At 41.9% G+C, this 17,904-nt stretch overlaps 1 pseudogene; it reads left to right on the top strand.

The window, feature by feature from the left end:
- The first annotated feature begins 15,312 nt into the window (after window positions 1-15,312).
- LOC131275540 (ubiquitin-conjugating enzyme E2Q-like protein 1) lies at window positions 15,313-16,041 on the top strand (annotated as a pseudogene).
- The last annotated feature ends 1,863 nt before the right edge of the window (window positions 16,042-17,904 follow it).

The raw sequence follows: 17,904 nt of genomic DNA, 5'->3' as shown, positions 1-17,904 counted from the left end.
TATGTGGACCACGTAACTACAACATGGATAGAAGGTACCAAGAGCAGAAAACAGAGAACAGAGACTTTTACCAATTTGTCTTCTTATCATTTGTGGTTTTAGCAGGAAACAGATGGTACATACTTTAATTATAATTATTCATAGAGGATTTAATAAAGTGAGTAGTTGCAAAGATGTAAAGAAGGGATAGGGAAAGCATGTCCTGGGGGTTGTTCCCAACTCCAGATCCAAGAGACCTGGGGAGGGGCTCATGCAATAGCTCTGGAAAAAGGAGTACAGAGGTGGGTGGCAGCCAGCCTGAAACAAGCCAACAGAGAGGAATTCTGGGAAACAAAATATCCAGACTTCACCTTTCTTTTCCCTACCCAGCTCCTGCTTGAATCCCCATTGGTCAAATTCAGCTAGAATGTTAAATTACTACAGATGAGCCCATCCAAAATAGATAAGTAGAGAAAGTAGACCTAGAGGGAAAAAAGAGAAAAGGGAGATATCCACCAAAGTCCTCTCAAATAGGATATAATTTTTTAAAAAATTAAGTGTTTAGCTAAGTACTATGATCCTGAAATCCCATAGAGCAGCTGCATTATAATTCATTAATGATCTTCTAAGCAGAGTTCATGTGGCATATAGTGTAGCTCTATGAATCCCCACAGATATGAAACAGCACAGGATACTGTTTCAACTCCAGGGATTCCACAGAGTGAATTCAGTCTCTCAGTCCTCTGCTTCCCCCTCACCCTGGAGCTAGAATTTGGAGATGCCCTCTTGGGACAGGAGTCCTCCCTTCAACTGCCACCAAAAAGCAGGTACTTCAGAAAAATCAGACATGAGATCAAGCTGGAGAGCTTGTTATGGAAGAGCTAACAGACCAGTGTGTCAGGGAAGAGGCCCTCTGCCTGTACTCCTGATGCTGGACAAAGCAGCCGCCTCCCTAAGACCTGAACCCTCTGTGTTCAGGAGCCTCCTCTCGCCCCAGGGCCTTCAGCTCAACTGTGCACTCCGTGCAGACGGAAATGATGCTTCTAAGTAGGATGGGGACCAACACTGCAGCCAGAGGTCATAGGTCAAGGATGTTCCCTACAAAATGGTTTAAGTTCACCCTGCAGTCTGCCTTGGGCACAAGCCAACCCCAGCTCCCCTGCTTTATAAGTGGAGAGTCACCATTTTTTTTTACAGTCTATCAAATTTTAACACAGGTATAGATGTAGTTGGATTCAACTATAGCATTTTATAACTTGTTTTATACTTGTTTGCGGCGGCTTGCTCGGTCGGTAGAGGTGGGGTCTGGCTGCGGACGAGGGGTCGGTCCCGCTTGGGACGAGGGGTCGGTCCCGCTTGGGACGAGGGGTCGGTCCGGCAGCAGACAAGGGATCGGTCTCACAAGGGGTTGCATGGTTCGGCTGACGGGGTCGCCTGGCGAAGCCGGCGACGAAGGGGTCGCCCGGCGAAGCCGGCGACGAAGGGGTCGCCCAGAGAAGCAGGCGATGAACTGGGGACAAGGGAGGCCAGGCCCTTGTCGGGGGGCTCTCAGGACTGGAGGGCGCACGGCAGAAGAACTACCGCGGAGACAAGGTAAACACGCAAGTCCACTTTACTGAGGGAGAGGCAACAGTTTTATAGGGGCTGGGGAAGGCTGATTGGTCGAAGCCAGGCCCTGTTCTGATTGGTTGCCGGCGAAAGGTCAGTGGGCGGTACTGGACGGGGGAGGGGTGGTGGTTAGGGATTGGCTGTCGCTGTTGCTGGGGGAAGGGGCAGGGTTTAGGGATTGGTGGCTGCTGTTGCTGGGGTGGAGGGCAGACTTGAGTTTCCTGCCCACGCCTGGCTGTTGCTGCTGTCGGGGGAAGGGAAAAGGGCAGACTGGATTTTTCCGCCCACGCCTGGCTGTTGCTGCTGTCGGGGGAGGGGAAAAGGGCAGACTGGAATTTTCCGCCCTGCGCCTGCGCAGGGAGAAAGAAGGCGAAGGGTGCCACCCCACAGGCATCGTGTGGCGCCATCCGGGAGGAGGGGCGGCCGCGGAAGCATGGCTGCCGAGAAGGGGAGACCCGAGGGCACTCTGCGCCCATGCCGAGCTTCCTTCAGGGGTGGCGGTGAGTCCGACCTGCCACCCTATTATGGGGGCAGGGGCTTGGCCTGCCGAGGCTGCTCCCCCGCCAGGCCAGCAAACCACACTTCAGCCCGAGGGGTGACCGCACTTGTTCCTTCTGTTTTGTGTTTAATTCCACCCTTCTTTTGTATGATTTAAATATTTTTAGACTTTCATTGTAATGTCTGTTGTTTTTTTATCCATACCTCCTTGCATTGTTTTCTAGTGGCTGATCAGGGGATTGCATTACACTTCTTCAACTTTTTGCAGCCTAAGAGTTGACATTAGACCACTTGTACTAAATATGGAAACCTTTAAATTGTATAGGTATATTTAACACCTGCCATTTTGTTATATTTGTTCCATGAGCTACATCTGCGTAGGTAATAAACCCCACAAGACAAAGCTATGACGGTGCTTTAAGTAGCCATATGTGTTAGAATGAAATTAAGAAAATGGTTTTGTATATTCAATTATATTTACCATTTCTCATGCAGTTCATGCATTCATGGAGATTTCTATTTTTCCGGTATCATTAACCTTCGAAGGTTAATGTTTTTGGGTTTTGGTTTTTGGATTTTCGCTTGTTTTTAAATAAATCCAGTCCGCTTGGGAGGATCCCGACTGGGAGCAAGAAAGGGGGTGCGAAATTCAACTTACTAGGCCGATCTTGTCCAGGTGACTAATGCCTGGCTGGCTGGAGCACTCACTTGGTTAGTACAAAAAGCGGCCGGGTGGCTGCGCTCCGAGACCGAACCCTAGAGCCCGCCCAGCTCCCCGAGCTCCCCAGCGCATTTGGCCTCCCCCTCCCCTGCCAGCTCTGCCCCCAGCGGGCTCTGGGCAACAGCCCCAGCCGGGGGTCTTTGCGCAAGGAGCCCGCCCACCCCCACGCGGAGTGCAGAGGCGGCTGCCGCGTCCTTAGACGCCGGGGGGCTCCGTTAGGCTTGTAGGCTTGTGGCGCCACGTGGCCTAGGGGCGGCTCCGCCGGCTCCTGCCCGCCCCGCTCCTTCCTCCCGCGGGATGCGCGGTCGGGGTGCGGCTGTCAGCAGTTCATTGTCTGCTCCTCAGCCTCCAGTGCCATCAGAGCAGCCCCAGCCTTCGTCATCCCATCCGTCGCGGGGCTGCTGTCCTCTGCTGGGTCCCTCCCCTCCCCTTTGGTCTCCCAGTGCCCTGGGGTGCGGAGGGGGACGAGGTGTCAGGAGGGGAGCCTGGGCACGAACACCTCCTGCGTCGGCTTCTGGGGGCGCTGATCTCTGCGGGGACAACCAATTCCTGTTTGTTTTTCCCCTCTAAATCTTGATATTTTAATTATACTTATATACTTTATGCTTTGCTGAATATAAAAGTCTGGGTTGACGGTTTTTTGATGATTGGTCAGTATGTTTCTTTCTTGAACTTTAAAGATACAGTGAAACCGTCTTCTGGTCTCCATAGTTTCTAACAAATCAATTTTCCCCAGTTTGTAATATGTCCGGTTCTTCCTGGCTAGCTTCAAGATTTTGCCTGTATCTTTGGTTTGCAGCAATTCGACATTTATGCACTGGTAGGTTGTACTGTCTCCAAATTCATCCACTTTGAGTTTTGCTAAACTTTAATCTGTAAATTTGTATCTGTCCCCTAATCGAGTCATTTCTGGTTATTATTAAATAATCTTTCTGTCCCATTCTCTCTTTCCTCTTCTAGGAAACTTCCCAAATCTTAGATTTTTAGAAATCGTCTCACAGGTCACTGAGGAGCTATTCATTTTTTCAAATCTATTTTTTTATCTCAGACTTGAGAATGTCTATTGATTTATTTTTAAGTTCACTGACTCTCTCCCCATCATCTCCATTATTCTCTTAAAACCATCCAGTGAATTTTTGTTACAGATAATTAATTCTTTCAGTACTAAAATTTATTTCATTTTATATTTTTTCTTTGCTGAGGTTTCTTACATTTTTATTCACTACCTTTTCTTTACCTTACTAAGCATAGAGTATTTCCCATCAAATTATATTTTTTATAGAAAACATATTTGCAACCAAAGAAAAAATTACCTCATTAAGAAAAATGAATTCTTGGTTACTAGTGAAATTTGGGCATATTTTTGCATTTTAGTTTTATCAAGTAGAATAATTTGGGTTATTTTTATTTGAAGTTAATGAAAATAGCTGGTGTGGAAGGGGGTAGGTTAGGAGACAAGCATGTTTGACCTCTGATGGACCGATTGTTCCAGTTATTTAGGATGAGATGGCATTGGGTTACTTACTAAGCACTTACAAAATACTGAAAGGTAATTTTAAGTGATAAGGACCAAGAAAGTGAAAACATAAATGTCAAAAAATATACATTGAAATTCCACTTACGATGTAAAAAGCTAAATATCTAAAAAGATATAGCCATTTTAAATAATATTATATAGATTTTTTTAAAGTAATTAGAAAATGAAGACACATGAAGAATTGTTATACCATGAAAAAATCTAAAAAGTTAAATATAAAATTGCATCTACAACATGGTTACAATCCTGTAAAGTTATGTCACCAGAAGGATGAGGACTGAAAGAAAAATAAAAATTGTGCAGTGGCCACCAGAGTTTCTGAGGGATGAGAAAGGGAAGAATTGGTGTAATATGGGGGCATTTTTGGGACATAGGAGTTGTCCTGCATACCATTGCAATGACAGATACAAGCCATTATGTATTTTGTCATAGCCTACAAAATTGTGCAGAACAGAGTGCAAACTATAACTGTAATCCATGGTTAGCAGCAATGCTTCATTATGTGTTCATCAACTAACAAATGTACCACACTAATGAGGGATGTTGTTGATGTGGGAAAGTGTGGAAAGGGGAGGGAGTGGGACATATGGGAATCCCTTTTCTAGGTGACCTAAAGCTTCTTTAAAAATAAGTTTTTAAAATTGTTTTTGATTTGTTGGGAATAAAAATTGTGATTAATAGGTTATCTTTTAGAGTTCTGTAAATACTATAATGTTGACTGTGTAATAAAAATATCTATTTGAACTTTGTTTTTTATTTTAAAATTTAATGAATGAACATGTATTAAGCTCTAGACTCATATTAAAACCTCAGATTTAAAATGTGAATTATAAGTGTAGAAGATACTTTAATTTAAAAGCAATAATGTCTTCTTTCTTTGAAGGGTTTAATATTGTTCTAGAGACCTGCCAAGTTAACTTGAAGAAGTAAAAAATAGATGGCTCTGGAGTTCAGTGCCATGTGAGTTGGCCCTTTTTTGGAGTTTGTGTTCCTGAGTGTGATGCAGTTGAACTCAGATATGACCTTTCTAAACATGCCTCTTCTGTTACTTTTACTGGACCTGTGGTTGGCACTGGGTTTGGTGTATACTAAGGAGACCTGAATCTCTGGACTGTCCATATGACAGCCAGGCCCTGAGTATCAGCAGACTTGCAACTCATACCCTCTGGTTTATTGGACTTAGTCTGGCCAGCTAACAGGGAGGTGAGGAAGGTCAACCACCACACCAGGGAGCCAAGAGTGCCTACAACTGCAAGCAGGAGATGTGCATCCATCATCCATGTGGAATCTAAACCCCTCTTGATATAGAGGGGAAGCGGACATAACCATCCCAGGGTCCTCAAGCTGGAGGAATAGAGTATGGGTTAGAGCGGACTTACTGATATTCTGCTATGGAACTATTGTGATTAGTAATGGAAAAAATTGTAACATTGATGTGGAGAAAGTGGCCATGGTAGCTGCTGAGGGTAGGGAGAGGGAAGAAGCGATATGATGTAGGGGCATTTTCAGGACTTGAAGTCATCCTGGGTGGTACTGCAGGGACAGTTGCTGGATATTGTATGTCCTGCCATGGCCCACTGAGTGGACTGGGGGAGAGTGTAAACTGTAATATAAACCACTATCCATGTGGTGCAGCAGTGCTCCAAAATGTATTCACCAAATGCAATGAATGTGCCACGATAATGAAAGAGGTTGTTGATAGGGGAGGAGTGGGTTGAGGGGGGTGGGGGGTATCTGGGGACCTCATTTTTTGAAAGTAACATTCAGAAAAATTAAAGGAAAAAAACACTATCACTCATTTATCTCCTTATTCATTGGTACATGCATTAATTATTCATTATGTTTTACTTTGTGCCAAACACAGAAATAAGTATTAGAATGAGTAAAACATTGTCCCTGCCCTCAGTGAGCTCTTAGAATACTGAACGGCAGGCTTACAAATGAGAACAAAACCAAGCAAAACAAAACTTCTAATAGAGGCTTGCTTTGCTTTTTAAGATACAGATAGATGTTGTCTCTAGATTGCCTGGGAAGAGCTGATGGAGAAGAGATGCTGTTCTTGGATGCTGTTCTGTTAGAAAATGGCAGGATAATTGAATATTTATAAAATTAAATATAGAGAAAGCGCTAGGGACCCCTAGGGAGAAGGGGACCCCTACTTCCTCTTTTAGCTCCCTCTTGAGTTTTTCTTGTTATCTTTTGAAATATGAGATCCCCACCAAGCCACCTGACTCAGATAGCCAATCAAGCCCATGTATTGTTCAACTCAATACAAAATAAGATGGATGAACCCTTGTCCAATCAATAGGAGCCAAGCTAACTACCTTTTTCTCTCTACAAAACTCATTTGCCATCCCTTGAATCCCAAAATCATTTCCATTCATGACAGTGATCTGGCTTCTGCTGCTGCAGCAAAACTTTGACATCCTGAATAAAATGCTACTGTCTGCAAACTTGACTCCAATTTGACATTCAACAATCTTTAATGGATAACATAGAGTCAAACATGGAAAGAAGAAAAGTTGAAAGTAATGGACTTCTAAAGCAGGATTAGCATTTGAAAAAAAACTGAAGATTGGGGACCAGATATGGCTTGGGGGCAGTGGAACACAAGTCATATCTACAGAGAAACAAGCAGTAAGTGTGGAAAGGTAGGCAGAGAGGTGCTCGTGAAGGCCCATACGTGCCATTAATATAATTATTGTAGACTTTTTAGACTGTTTGCTCATTTACATTTTAAAAGTTATATCCAAATAACATCACATTTTGTGACAGAAGTAGCTTTCTTATCACAAAATGGGACAATTGGGCTATTTTCAGCTCCGATTCAAAATGGGCAAATTCTGTAACATCTCTGTAATTTAACTAATTTGATAGTTAGCTTTTAAATTAGTTTGTGTTATCAAGTCTAATATCTTAACTGTATTCATTAAAATAATAAAATGTAAAAATATTAACGGTTTCAAGATACATTATCAAAGCATTCCAGATGGATGAAAAAGTTTTATTTGATTCAAATAGGAAAATGCTAATAAAAGCAATTGAATTTCCAGGAGTCAAATCATTAATAAAACACTACAAGCAAGTTAGAATCAAATATATTGTTTTAATGGGGCTGGTTATCTTTAGATTTATAGCTACTCCCAAATGATAGCAATATTTACAACATGTTTCAATTATAACTGTAAAAATACTATGAATTATTACCAATATTTTTGGAGATTTTCCTATAGCAGACCCAGCAGCAAGTACTTTATACTTTTTATCTCATCTAATTATCCTGTTAATCAGGTACTTTTATCTTCATTTTAAAGGAGATATAGCTGAGACTTAAATTCTGAATAAATTTCCCAAATTAATTTAGCCAACAATTTTTAGAGTAATGATTCAAACTAAGGTCTTTCTGCTTTCAAAGCCTAAAATGAGGCAAGACTTGGAATCAGTTCACTTTTCCTTTATCTATGACAACCTGTTTCATGTTTTGTAAGACAGAGCAATCTGCTAAATTGGGGGGAAATAACAAGCTACTATCAAATTCTGTTAATAGGAAATAAGTTCTTCTCCCTTAACAAATCCATTTTTACTCTGATGTATGAAAATTAATCAGGTTTGTCATGGTATGCCTAACTATGGGCTGTTTTTAATGGTTATGAAACTATCAGGATACAGAGTTTGACTTAATAACCTGGTATGAACTGCATTCCCAAGGCTGATTTTTATGGTGCATGCATTAGAATTTCCATATATTAGTTTCCAGTTGGCTGACTACTCATTCCTGAAAAGGAGATAAAAAATTCTTAAGGTTAATTTTTTTCCCCAGGAACAATATGGCCTTTGGTCACAGGATGTTAGTATAATGGAAACATCCATGGTGATTTGCATATATGAAGTTAACATTTTGTAAACACTTTTCATTTAAAGCAATTTTATTAGCAATTAAAGACTTCTTTTTAGTGGAGAAGATGAATCAATTGCCTATTCTGACATGTTATTTTAGAATCAAGGTAGCCCTTCCCTATTACTGAACATAAAAAAAATAAGAACGCTGTTCTCCAACATGACTAATTTTTTTGTAGATGTTTAAGCAAAGGTGGTTTAAGATTTAAACCCATAAAAACCATATAAATGGCACTGAGAATATGAAGATGGTATGTATATATCTGGAAGGAAAAAAAGAAAAACTATGCCTCACTTACTGATATTATGCCTCAGAAACCAGGCTGTGGATACATGCTTTTTTCTAGCCACAGAGATAAATAACATTTTATTTGAAGAAATCAGGTAGAAAATTTAGCAACTATTTCTCTGCGCTGCAGAAATTAGGATCCCCCAAACATGAATTTTTCTGTTACCTTTTGCCTGTTTTTAAATTTGTTGTCTTATTTTTCTAGGGTTGCTAAGACATATACCACATGATGGGTTGGCTTGACCAAGAATTTGTTGGCTCATGGTTTTGAAGGCTAGAAGAGCAAAATCAAGGTATCAGCAGGGCATCTTTCTCACCGAAGTCTGTAGATTCTGGAATTGGCTTTCCTCTATCCCCAGAGCTCCTAGGCTTGCATCTGCCTCTGTCACATGGCGATGCCCTTAATGTCTTCCTCGGGCTCTTTCTGAAGTCTGGCTTTCCTTTATGAGGCCTCCAGTCATAAGAAATAAAGGTCCACCTAATTCAGTTTAACACACCTAAATAGGATCATAGAAAAACCTATTCAAAAGTGAGTTCATCCCTTAATTGATGGGTCTATTTACAAACTCACAGGAATGTGGATTAAGATTAAGAACATGTCTTTTTTTCAGGGTAGATGATTCAACCTACCACAGTCATCGTAATGCCATCATATTCTTGTACTCAGGTTGCTTTTTGTGTATGAAGACTCTAGATATATAGCTTACTGTATATTTGTTACAGATGCTGAGGGCAGGGAGAGGGAAGAAGAGATGTGATGTGGGGACATTTTCGGGACTGGGTGTTGTCCTCAATGATACAGATGCCGGACATTATACATCCTGCCATAACCCACTGAATGGACTGGGGGAGAGTGTAAACTACAGTGTAAACTATCATCCATGTGGTACAGCAGTGCTCCAAAATGTATTCACCAAATGAAGTGAATGTGCCATAATGATGACAGAGGTTGTTGATGTGGGAGGGGTGGGGTATCTGGGAAACTCTTATATTTTTTAATGTAACATTTGTTGTGATCTATGTATCTTTAAAAAGACAAGACAAATAAATAAAATGAAAATAAAGAAGTAAAAAAGACAAGACAAATAAATAAATAAAATGAAAATAAAGAAGTGACTTACTTTGTCCAAATTCTTTTAATACTTACCCAATATGTGTTGGTGGTTACACACACTTTATATATGATAGGACTGTGGGCAGCACTGGATTTCAGAAAATGATCAGAGAGTGGAAAAAGAAGAAGAGGCATAAATTAGGGCAGTAGCACACAAAAGATCAGAATTTACTGGATTTCCTTTCTTCCCCATCCATTCCACATCATGGTATGTCATTCCAGAGCAGCTCTGCAAGTACCCTCAGCTCTCTTGCCATGCATTCACAACATACAGCCAATGACCATGCCAGCAATTGTCCTAATTTATTCCACAATGCTGGTCACTGCTAAAGGAATTCACACAACTATTTGGATATATTTCTCTTCAGATTCACGGCATTAAACTTTAGCAGCCAACAAAACAATTTGCATCATTGTATCTTTACATATTTCTCCTTAATTCTTCAGTTCCTTCTTGTGGTATCTTCAAACATCAAGTAGCCCTATGGCAGGTGAGAAAAGAACTGCTGCTCTGCTCATCATCATAAAGCAAAATAAACAAGAAAAAAAAAACAGCCAGTGTCAAGAAGCACTGTCACTCTTTTCCAACCTATAGCTTCCACCGCCACCACCCCCCCACACAGAGATCATGGAGTTTCCCAAAAATGTATATAACCTCCCAAATTTTCATCCAGGAAGTGCAGAGGTAGAAGCAGTAACCTTAGTAGTGCTAGTGGCATATGAGTAAACTCGGCTCATATCTAACACTATTTTCCCATACATGTTCGAAATGCATTTCAATCCATGCCCCTAAGTGAATTGACCCCTAAAATCACAAATGTAAGAAATGAATTCTGAACGCTATTAATGAATTCTGAACACCCTCCAGGAGGAATACTTGCCTGATATGTGGTAGAACAATGAGATAGGTCCATGGGCAATAAAGCATAGATCCACTATCATCTAGGGGATCAACTTGGATTGCAGAATATATATTGCTATTGAAGGACCTGAAAGTTCTGGGCCATGGGGCAGAAATGGAGAGAAATGGGGGAAAAAATCACACACATGAAGCCAATGTTAAAAGGTGTTGATATTAATGTAATGGAGAGGGCCTGGTGAGATTTCTCTTACTGCTGGATCTTAAGAACAGGTGATTCTTGTGAGAGCCTATGACTTCACCCTGCCAGGAAAAGAGGGATAATTTTTACCCATTTGAAAGTAACTGACTTAATTACTCCCTTTTATTTTATATTCTGAATCGTGAAGAAGACTCAGCTGTATTAGGCTTTAATTTATGTTGCTGTCTTCTCTGATATAAAGAGAGACTGAGGTATAGCCAGGGACTTAGTCCTTAATCAGCTTCCTACAGTGGCTGCAGGACTCATGGAGAAAATTCAATTCCATACTGTTTCTTACTATAGCTCTTTCTGCCATCCCCTGTGCAGACTCTCTAGCCATGGTAAATTCTGATGGACTATCAGAGCTCCAAGACAGTTTTTGTCCTTTTAGCCTAAGACCTATATTTATTAATACAACAAATATTTATTGAGTACTTATGTTTTACCAGGCACTGCTTATGCACAGGCTTACTAATATAAATTATATGTGTATAATCCCTGCCTTCATTAAGATAACAGATCAGGGCAGAAAACCAGTTAATAAGAAAGATGAATTGGCTAACTTCTCCCTGTTCGATAACAGTGTGAACTTAATGAAAACAATTAAATCCAATCCAAGGAGCAACTTAATAACAATTTTAGGTCTTAGGTAAAATATGAAATTACCTAATGACAATAACTGAGGGATGGAAGATGAAGGCCTGTAGGAGAAATGTTTTTTACTTTGCTTTTTCCCATATGTAGAATTACACAGTTTTGTCTCCAAAGTTAATTAATGGACGGTTACATGTGATGTGGTAACTACGCAGGTGATGGAAACAAGCCTACCCACCATTCTAAATGGTAAGGTACTGATCCAGAACTGAAGGAACCCGGTTGATCAGAGCCCTCTGTTCTCAGGAACTTCTGAGATAAAGAAAAGTAAGTGTTCACTGAGATGAGACCCAAGAAACAATTTTATTTTCTAGAAAATAAGAAGAAACAATTAATAAAACCAGTTTTCATAGAAGGGGTAGGGTTTTCATTTCTTAGGCTGCTTCACGCAGATACCATGAAAGGACTTGATTTAAACAATAGGAATTTATTAACTTACAGTTTGAGACCAGGAAAATGTACAAATCAAGGCATCATCAAGTCAATGCTTTCCTCCTGAAGATCCTTAGTTCCTCAGCTACATGGCAAGGCACATGGTAGCCTGTGCTCCTATCTCCCTTCTCTTCTTGGTTTTGTTATTTTCAGCTTCTACTTTTTTTTTTTATCAGCTTTCTTTCTTACTTTCTTTCTGTTTTCTAGTCATTCTTTTAAAAAATATGCACATATTAACAACCAGCAAGATGATGGCAGAGTAAGAATCTCCTAAAGTCAGCTCCTGCTACAGGGCAGTTAGTTAACACCCAGAGCTATCTGGAGCTAGCTGAAGCACCTGTTTTGGGGCTCTGGAAGACCAAAAGAGCATCCTGCAACATACCTGAAGGGATGGAGGGAAGAAACTGCCCATCTGCAGAGAAGATTCCTAAGTAGAGGACTCCAGGCCAGAGAAGCCAGTGCCCATCCTCCACTGGTGGCATAAGCTGCCCCAGGAGCTATTCCATGGCTGGAATTGAAAGCACCACTTCCCCAAAATGGGGGAGGAAGAGACAGTTGGGCACCAACTTCAGCTACTGATGAGTAAATTCAGCAGGCTAAGGCATAATCCTAAGAATAGATGAAGTTTGAACCTGTCCAAGTCAGAAAGAGGACAGTAGCTGCCATCTTAACTCAATGTCTGGCACAAGGGAGAGCAGGGCAGACTGAAAAGCACAGTACTGATAGGGACTGACTTTTATCCATCCAGATCAGATTGCAGCTCTAGCCTAGGTTCCAGCACACCTCTGGCAGGGAGGAGGTTGGGGGGACCTATGTCAGCCTCTCTGGAAAACTTCCAGCCATGTTGCAGACGATGGTGATTATCCTACTTTGGCAGCACAAGTTGCTGAGGAGCTATTCTGTGGCTGGAATTGGAAGCTCCATTTCCCCAAAAACAGGGAAAGAGGAGATGGTTGGCCACTAATTTTGGCTACTGATTAGTCAACTTGGTCGGCTAAGGTATAACCCTAGGAACAGCTAGGGTGTGAATCTGTCCAAGTTGGAAAGAGGCCAGTGGCTGCCATTTTGACTCCACCACCAGGATGTAGGGAAGCGAGGCTGACTGAAAATCACAGTGACTGTAGGAACCAGTTTTTTCAACCAGATTTCCTATAGCCTGGGCTAGGCTTCAGCACACCTCTAGCAGGGAGGAGTTTGGCAGGCCCTGCACCAGCCTGTCCAGGTAACTGTAGGTACCTTTGGTTGGCACGTATTGAATAATCAGAAGTCTACTGGGGCAACTGTGGTCATCTTGGACCCACACTGCATAGATTGCTGCCCACACATGCAGATCCATCCCCGCCCCAGGCAAGGAAAAGGGCCATGAAGCTTCATCAGTCTCTCTGGGCAACTATAGTCTAGGCCTGCACAACTTGGATTATTCCACACAGCTATGACTCTATCCCTACCCCTGACAGAGAGAAAGTCAGGAGACGTTTCACTGGTCCCTAGGGCAATGGGGCAGCTTGAGCCTCCATAGCTTATAGCTCCAAGTACATCCTTGGCTCCTATTGCACAAACAGCAGGGGAGAAAGAAAAACTGCACTCAGAAGAAACGCTCTAGTAAGCCAGATGTCCAGAGACCAACAAAAAGTTACAATCCACACCAAGAAATAGGATTATATGGCCCATTTAAAGGAACAAGACAAGCCTCCAGATGACATAAAGGAGTTGAGACAAATATTCATAGATATTCAAACAAATCTCCTTAATAAATTCAATGAGATGGCTAAAGAGATTAAGGATATTAAGGAGACATTGGGTGAGTATAAAGAAGAATATGGAAGCATACATAGAAAAATAGCAGATCTTATGAGAATGAAAGTTGCCATAAATCAAATAAAAAAACATTGGGAGCATATAATTACAGATTTGAGGATGCAGAAGAAAGGATGGGTGAGCTTGAAGAAATGGCCTCTGAAAGTGAACATATGAAAGATGGAGAAAAGAATGGAAAAAATTGAACAAGTTCTCAGGGAACTAAATGACAGCAAAAGGCATGCAAACACAAGTGTCATGGGTATCCCAGAAGGAGAAGAGAAGGGAAAAGGGGCAGAAGGAATATCTGAAGAAATAATGGTAGAAAATTTCCCAACCCTATTGAAGGACATAGATATCCATGTTCAAGAATCACAACATATTCCCATCCAAAAAAAATCTGAATAGACCAACTCTGAAATCCATACTAATCAGAACGTCAAATGCCAAAGATAAAGAGAGAGCATTCTGAGACCAGCAAGAGACAAGCAATGGATAATATATAAGGAATATCCAATAAGACTAAGTGCTGATTTCTCACCAGAAGACATGGAAGCCAGAAGACAGTGGCATGATATATTTTAAGATACTACAAGAGAAAAACTTCCAGCCAAGAATCTTAAATCTGGCAAGATTGTCTGTCAAAAAATGAGAGTGTAATTAGACTATTCACAGACACACAGAAACTGAGAGAATTTCTAAGCAAGAGATCAGATTTTCAGGAAATAGTAAAGGGTGTGCTAGAACCTGAGAAGAAAAGACAGGAGAGAGAGACCTAGAAGAGATTCTAGAAATGAAGATTATATCAATAAAAGTAACTAAAAGTGTCAAAAGAGTGGCGAAAATAAAATACGATGGATAAAACTCAAGTTGTTAGGAATAAACTTAAACAACAAGGTAAAGCACTTGTATTCAGAAAATGGCAAGTTAATGTTAAAAGAAAATTAAAAAGTTCTAAATAACTGGAAGAACATTCCATGCTCAGAGATTGGAAGACTAAATATCATGAAGATGTCAAATCTACTCAAATTCCGATACAGATTCAATGCACTCCCAATAAAAAATCCACCAGCACTTTAAAAAATCTAAAACAGGATTATCAAATTTATTTGGAAGGGTAGGGGGGCCTGAATAACAAGAAACATCTTTAAAAAGAAAAGCAATCCTCATCTCCAGTTTTTAAATCATATTACCTAGCTATAGTGGTAAAAACAGCATGGTACTGTCATAAAGACAGACAAAAGACCAATGAAACCAAATAGATGGTGCAGAAACAGACCCTCACATATAGGGTCAAGTGATTTTTGACTAGCTAGTGAAGCCCACACAGCTCGGGCAGAAGAGTCCATTGGACAAATGGTGCTGAAAGAACTGAATATGAAAGAACTGGATATCCATCGCCAAAAGAATGAATGAGGACCCCTATTTCACACCTTATCCAAAAATTAACTCAAAATGGATCAAAAACCTAAAGTAAAAGCAAGAAACATAAAGATTCTAGAAGAAATTGTAGGAACATATCTTCAATCCCTGGAGGAAGGCGGTGGGTTTTTACAGGAGATATAAGGAGGACTGAGATGGAGTACTGATATTTAACGTATGTAGAAGTTTAAGTAGCTTTACTGTAATAGTGTGGAAATGTATAGGGTGGATGGTAAAAAACAATAAGTAACAGCTAATTTAGAAATGGGAGCCGAGTGGCCCCGCCTGCCCGCGCGATCGGGGGGCGCCCGCCGAGGCGAGCCCGCGCCGCCGCCGGGGCCTAAGGTGGCCACGCTGCTCCGCAAGATCCGGCCGATCCGCCTGCACCACCGGGACACGGAGGACCCAAGCACCCGCACAACTACCGCGTTGGCGGCGGCGGCGGCCCGCAGAGCGCGTCGCTGCGCGGCAAGGGCGGCCGGAAGAGCGGCGGCCACCAGCAGCCGCGGCCGCCCCCCGGGGGCGACGCGAGCCCGGGCCCTGCCGGGCGGGGCCGGAGGCCCGGGAGGCGGGGGCGGGCGGCAGCACTGCACGCAGGTGCGCAGCCGGCGGCTCCGGAAGGAGCTGCAGGACATCTGGCGCCTCAGCGACCGCGTCATCTCGGTGGAGCTGGTGGACGGGAGCTTCTTCGACTGCAACGTGAAGCTGCACCAGGTGGACAAGGACTCGGTGCTGTGGCAGGACATGAAGGAGACCAACACCGAGCTCATCCTGCTCAACCTCACCTTCCCCTTCTCGCCGCCCTTGGTGCGGGTGCTCGGCCCGCGCCTGGAGAACGGCTGCGTGCTGGACGGCGGCGCCATCTGCAGGGAGCTGCTCACGCCGCGCGGCTGGTCCAGCGCCTGCACGGTGGAGGCCGTCCTGCGCCAGTTCAACGCCAGCCTGGTGGAGGGCCAGATATAATTAAGCAGAGCTGGAAAACGAATAGCCTAGTGAGCCTGTTGACTTGGAAATCAAGATTGCCTGTATGATTAAAGAGCCAGTGATAACGTTTGGCATTTCCTTGCCACTCAAAAAAAAAAAAAAAGAAAGAAAGAAATGGGGATGTGTCTGAATTGGTAGCCTAGGGATGTAAATACCCATTGACAGAATGCTAGAGAATAATCTAGGAAATGAATAGCACTGTAAACCAGGAGGTGGATGAGAATTGTGGATGATGGTACAGATGCAAGATTGTCCTTTGTGAGCTAGAGCAAATGTACCTCACTACTGCAGGGTGGTGGTGTTGTGGAATTTAAGAGAAGTTCAATTATTTGAGTATAGAGAGGCCAGGACTCAGGAATGATTTTGAGAAGGAAAAATGGTTTATTGACGGCCGGCCGGACTCGGGAGCTTTCTGTTTGAATCCCGAGCCCCGAACAAGATTTTCAAACGTCTTTTATACAGAGAGGAAAGGCCAAATGGTCCCTTTGTTTCAGTTCTCAATAGGCTTCAATTAGCATATATCTCTTCCACATCTTAGGTAAGCTTTTAGCAAGGACTCCAGACATTCTAGATAAGCCTTGGTTTTTGCATTTCCCCTAAATACTTAAAGTTTATAGCCCTTGCTTTGTTAAACATTTCCTGGGACTGGAGCCTGCTGTCACTATCCCTAAGGGCAGGACTGCAGCCTCTTACCGTTCCACACCCACAAGTCAAACAACTTAGTTATTTCTGAAGAGACACAAGTCAAACAGCTTAGTTATTTCTGAAGAGACAAAGAGCCTTCCACCCATAGCCCACATCAGTGGCAATGTGGAGAAGGATGGGGAGAACACAACTGGAGTGACCTACGGACTGTGATTAGTAGTAATAATATAATATTCTTGCATCTATGCCAAATAAGTACTGTGTTGATAATGGGGATCTATGGAAAATGTGAGCCAAATGTACAGTATGGACATTGTAACAACCAGATGATATTATCTTACCTGTAATGAATGTTCCACCACAGTGTGGTGTGTTCGTAGAGGGATGTTGTTTGGGAATTCTGCATATGTGCATTATTGTTATATAAGTTTACAACTTCTATCATAAAAAACCTATTTTAACCCTTTTATTCAAGGTCTTAGAAAAATTAAAGTAAAAATAAATTGGGGTATCAAAAAAGAAAAGATGATAAAGCTTTTTTTTTGACATTTTGTCTTCATCACTGCTATAGATGTTGCCCTGTATGCACAGTGGCAAGGCAATTTCTTCCATTTATTACTCATTGTCTGCATTTCTTTTTTTTCTACATTATTATGTTTGTCTTCACAAAAGTTTTAGATCACAGTAATTCATACAACATACAGTACCCCCACATATCCAACATCAAACCCATTGTCCTTTACCCAGCAATGATTTTTTTACATGTTCATATTGTATTTGCTGCAGCTGATATACAGATATTGAAACAACAGCTTTCAAACATGTTTCCATTTGTGTTTACATTATGGTTTATATTTTAGACTATACAATTTTCTAAATTTTTTAGTTATCTTATGTTTTTCATTATCATTTACATTTTAGCCTTTAGAATTTTAAACATTTTTGGTGTAATTTAATAACATGCCCTATATCCATGACTTGGAGTTGTCCTTGGTGATACTGCAGGGACATATGCAGGACATTGAATGCCCTGCCATGGCCCACTGGGTGGACTGGGGGAGAGTGTAAACTACAATGTAAAGCACTATCCATGTGGTGCAGCAGTGCTCCAAAATATATTCACCAAACACAGTGAATGTGCCACGATGATGAAAGAGGTTGTTGATGTGAGAGGAAAGGGGTGAGGGAAGTGAGGGGTATATGGGGCCCTTATATATTTTGAAAGTA

This window comes from Dasypus novemcinctus, chromosome 23 (assembly GCF_030445035.2).
Source record: "Dasypus novemcinctus isolate mDasNov1 chromosome 23, mDasNov1.1.hap2, whole genome shotgun sequence".
NCBI lineage: Eukaryota > Metazoa > Chordata > Mammalia > Cingulata > Dasypodidae > Dasypus > Dasypus novemcinctus.
The sequence above is the reverse complement of the archived record's forward strand: the minus strand, read 5'-3'. Positions and strand labels throughout refer to the sequence as shown.